The sequence below is a fragment of the Frankliniella occidentalis genome, unplaced genomic scaffold, assembly GCF_000697945.3.
Source record: "Frankliniella occidentalis isolate FOCC.00 unplaced genomic scaffold, Focc_3.1 Scaffold100, whole genome shotgun sequence".
Classification (NCBI taxonomy): Eukaryota; Metazoa; Arthropoda; class Insecta; order Thysanoptera; family Thripidae; genus Frankliniella; species Frankliniella occidentalis.
In genome coordinates this window covers 597,636-602,748 of record NW_026267229.1, presented here as the reverse complement: position 1 = coordinate 602,748, position 5,113 = coordinate 597,636, and positions in this window count along the sequence as shown.

The window sequence follows — 5,113 nt, the reverse complement described above, 5'->3', positions numbered from 1 at the left end:
AGGAGCCAGGCGGCCGACAAAGCCGTCCGTGCAGCAGCAGCCCCTATGCTATGAGGTCTTGGTTCGTCACCTGGGCGACACCTGAGGGCGGGCCGGGCCGGGCCAGGCAGATGTTGCATGGCCCAAGGGCCGAGTCACATGGCCCATGTGTGGAGGCGCTCGCTGGGCCGGCAGTTGGCCGCGCCGTAGTGCGGCTGCAGCCTCGGCTGTAGAGGAGTTGGCGACCGTTGCAGCATCACTTCCTCTGCCCCGTTTAGGAGGTTATTAATTAGCGTCGACCATTGCAGAGCAGCAGCAGCGGGGCGGTCCTGGCCGCACCCTTCTAGGAACACGGCTACACCTGTCGACAGCTTGTTTACCTAACCACCATCTCTTAATATAACACCTGCACGCCCGGGACTCTCCTCTGCAGCCCAAAGGACACATCGGGGCCCACTTTGAAGATCCGAATCAGCGCCAAGATTAAACAATAAACGGCGGGGAGAAGGCCCTCCTTCGCCTCGATCTGATCCCGCAGGGGAAAAATGTTGCGATAGTTACGGCCATTTCTCCCCCTAAAAGACGGAAACAGGGCCGTGGTTTGCCTGCGCGCCCACCACGGCCGCCGTCTTATCGCCCGAGCCCATCCAGGGGATCCAGGGATGGAAAAGAAACGCCGATATCTTTTTCCTCCCAGCAGCTCATTGTACATAAAGGACAAACACGGCTCGGCTCGCGGAGCGGAGCGTCTTCCCCACATTCCACCAGGATCCCCGGCTGGTCGGCTGGTCCAAGGAAGCCGTGTTTTTTGCTTTGCGTGGAGGCTGGAGCCGCTGGAGCCATGGCCGGGTCGGGGTCGCCCAATAAACCCAGGTGCACGGAAAGGTCACAAACCTCTCCGGGGTGGTAAAGTGGCCATGATAGCCATCTGCATCGGATCCACAACTTTTTTTCACGTTCTGCCTCCTTCCCTTCTTCTGCTATACACTACCTCGTTGACATGAGGAAGCAAGTCGGCGACACGGAGGGATTTCGCGCAGCTGCACGCGGTGGCGGTGACGGCTGGAGTTCGCAAAAAGGATTCATTACAAAAAAGCATGATAGAAATGCGGAGGGAGCTGAACTTGGATATTGTCAAAGCCCGCAAGTATTTTTACAGCAAATGACTCACCACATGCGCGTCTTTGAGAAGGAAACAGAAACGGTCTACGGACGGTCCCCGAAGGGACGCCGCTTGCACTGAATGGAGGCGTCTGGTGCTTTGTGTGAACACGTGAGGGCTTGCATTGCGAAGCCTGGCGAAGCCAATAGGGGCGGGGCGAGGCGGGTTCAAGTTTACGACGTTTGCGGGATTTCTATCGGTTTCTCCAGTCAACAGGACCGAGCATTCACAAATTACACAAGGCTCCTCCGCGCGTTCACCTCGAGAACGGCGGCAGCAGCGGCCGTCAGTAGGCAGGCAGTCCCTGCGGTATTTTAAAGGCGTTTTTCCTGTCCGAAACGAAAATAAAAATTACATTACTTCTCACCGAGGCTACCGTGTGCCATTCTGCCGTCCACGTCCACCAGGGCCGTCATCAAAAACACTCGGGTCCGAGTTGTGTGTGTATATTTTCAGCGAAAAGAACAAGAGTCGGAGGTGCGAAAAACACGCTGACACGGGCCTTTCACCACTCACCCACCTCAGCTCGAGGTGGTGCGGAGCGAGGCGCGGCGGGGCGGGGCGCGGCGGAGGAGCGCGGCCTCCCGCCCCACCTGGGCGGCCGTCGTAAAGGTGTCAGCGCACCGTCACGTCACCGCAATCAGACATCGGCGGCGAGGATAACGCGGCGGGGCGAGCCGAGGCGCAGGAATAGCGACGGGCGCCTTCTAGGATTTCACAGTTTTATTCTCAGAGAGAGACGCCGCCAGGAGGACGCCGCCCACACACCCACGTTCTGCGCCGCAGCCAAAATCTCTACACTCGCCGCATTTGGAAGCAAATGAGCCCACCCAGCACCAGCCCCCCGCCCCACACACACTTCCTGTCCGGAAGGACGCGGCCGGCCGGTGCCACCGTGAGCAGCCAGGGCAGCAAGGCGTTCCTAGCCGCCGCGCCGCGCCACGCCGTGATAACAGGTGCGCCGCTAAACGCCCCAACGATTCTGCAGGTGGGCAGCCCGGCAGGACGAGCAGGGGGCAGGGGGGGGGGGGGGGGCCGGGGGGGGGGGGGGGGGGGGGGGGGGGGGGGGGGGGGGGGGGGGGGGGGGGGGGGGGGGCTGCTCCGGGGCGCGGCGCGCAGGTGCAGGACACGTGTAGCCCCGCCGTTATTAATCGCGCCGCCGCCGAGCGCGGCCCGGCCTGCGCTGCGCCCCGCGGATGAGCTTGACCCCTCCGCCGGACACGGCCGGACACGGCGGCGGCCTCCGCACCGGCAGCGGTTGCAGCTGGGTAGGAGGCGATGACATCTGCTGCGCGCCGCACCCACCGCGCCGCGCAGACCGACCGCGGCCCGGCCCGCAGCGCGCACGTGCAGCCAGCGCGAGCTGCGCGAGCACGTGCGACGGAACGGGCAAAAAGTGCTGAGCCCGAGCAGCCAGCGCCGCCGCCGCCGCTGCAAAAGCTGCAATGCAAGAGGAGAAATAAGAAAATCTCGTCGCCCCGGACAAATTTACAGCCCGGCGCGCGAGGCCTTTACGACACACACGGACAGGACAGGACGGGCTGACACTCACCTGCCGCTGAGGAGCGCGTCGTCGCGCGGCGGGGCGGGCGGGGCGGGGCAGGGTGTGGTGTGCCTTGGGATGAGCAGGCGGGCCGCGGGGGCGCGGTAAGCCCTCTGCGAGGCCCTCTGGCATCAGCCTGCGCCGGGTGGTGCGCGAGGTTCGAGCACAGCTCGCACAGCTCGCACAGCTGTCCGCGGTGACCCGGGGCCGCCAGGCCGCCACCCCCGCAGCAGTTGGCCCAACAGGCCAGGTGGGCGCGCTGAAGGCGCCTGGCCCTCAGGGGTGGGGCCGCTGCTGCTGCTGCCGCCGGCCGCCCGGCCCGGCAGGTGGACAGAAGGGGTTGTGCATTCAAACAAGCCCAGCTGCTGCCGCTGCCGGTCGGGCTCATCATCTGGACTCGGAGCAGGAATCAGTCGACTGCGTTTCGCGCGAGCCTCATAATGAGCATCCCCCTCGACGTCCTGATCGCCCCTCCCCGCCCCCGCCCGCCCCGCAGCCGGCTGAGCCGCAGTGACACCTGGACGCGCTCGGGGAGCAGGAGGAGGCCTGCGCGCGGCTCGACTCGACGCGCTGCAGCCGAAACGCAACGCGGCTAACGCGACACGCGCGGGGGGTCGGGTTGCGCCAGTCGGCAATAACTGTCTCGATGCGCGCGGGGGGAGGGCGGCCGGAGGGCAGCCGGAGGGCAGCCGGAGGGCGGGGCGGGGGAAGTGATCAGCTCTTCGGGGATGATGAGGAGCAGAGAAGAGAGGAGGAGGAGGTCGAGTGGCCAGCGCGACGGGGCTGCTCGGTCAATATTGGCGTGGCGCAGCGCGGCGGCGCGGAGTGGCGGGGCCGTAGTGAGCGAGCGCGGCGCACACGTGCAGGCGAGGCCTTTAGGCGAGGCCAGCCCGGCCTGCAGGCCGCCCATGGGCCGCCGGCCCGGCCCCGGCACGGCCTGCAGGCGGCCCCGCGGACAAAAGTGTCTCTCCGCGGCGCGCACGTGTGCGGCACCGCCACGTGTGGGGAGGGGCCGGGGCGCAGGGGCTTGAGCCGGGCTTGAGTGAGGGGAGCGCCACGCCCCCCTCCTCTAACGTCTCGTCTACTCCTCTCTCTTGGTCGTCTGCGCGGCAGCAGCAGCAGCAGCAGCAGTAGCAGCGCCCCCTCTCACCCCTCCCGCTATACTCACACAACAACGCCCTTTCGCGAACTGACGCGGAACTCTTATGGCGCGTCCATAGGGCCTCTATTGTGTGCTCCGCGCCGCGCCACGCCACGCCACGCCACGCCGCGCGGCCCAAGTGCGATCACAGCAGCTGTCTACAGCTGTGGGACCGTTGGGGCTCGGGCTCAGCCGCCAGGAGGAGCGGGGCGGCAGCGGCAGCGGCAGCGGCAGCAGGGCCGGCAGCTGTGGCGCACAACAACACACACTGCGTTGTGAGCGGGGCCGCCGCCGGCCTGTCCCGGTGCGCGCCCGGGGGCCCGGGGCCCTGGGGGCTGCAGGACCCGCATTGTCCAAAGCGGGGCCCCATCCCCCCGCCGTCGTCGCCGCACTCCTAATCTTCATCTGCACCAAAACATGAGTTTCATTCGCTACCATACAGCCGGAGGAGCGTCGTCGCGAAAGAGAAGAAAACGCCGCTCAGCAGAACTTAGAAAAATTACGTGTCGTGTTGTTTATTCGCATCGGCAATTCAGCAGCAGCAGCAGCAGCAGCAGCAGCAGCAGCTCGTCGCCTGCATGCGGTGGTCTTCCCTCTGGTGTGGCGAGTGCGCCGCGCTCCTTGCGGGAGGCGATGCGATGGCGCCTCTCGCCAGGGAAAACACGATTATTCACGCGGATGGCCGCGGGGCCCTGGCGGGGCCCTGGCGGGGCCCGGGGGACGCGCGCGACACACATGGCGGCGCAGCCCACCCCGCGGCGGACCCAACGGCCCTAATTCACGACGACCCGCAACAGGAAAAAAAGTGGACGTTTTCGCAAGAAGGAAAACGTACACCATACATACACGCGTGCGGCTTGACAAATGTAGTACTCTGCACGCTTGCGTCCGGGAGCACTCTTGTGTTGTCGGCACGACGCGCACTCTGGTTAAACGCCCGTTAAATGTCTCAACTCTCGGCGCAGCTCGCGCTCTCGTTTCGCCATCCGCGGCTCACAATGCCGAGCAGGCGAGCCCCGCTCTCCTGTCCCTCCTGAAGGGGTGGCCGTATCGGTCCTCCGCGCGTCCGATTGCCATCAGCCGACGCGGCCGCGGCAGGCGCGGGGAGGCGAGGGGCGCGTGTGGGTTTCGCTCGACACAGATACACATCGCGACGGACGGGTTGTTGAAAAAGAGAAATCCAAAACACTCACACACTCTCGGGCTCCTTCCGCTCAACCCATTCATCCACTCGCACACCAAACCGCAGTAATGTGCAACATCCGCGCCGCGTGTGTCGCCCCCCCCC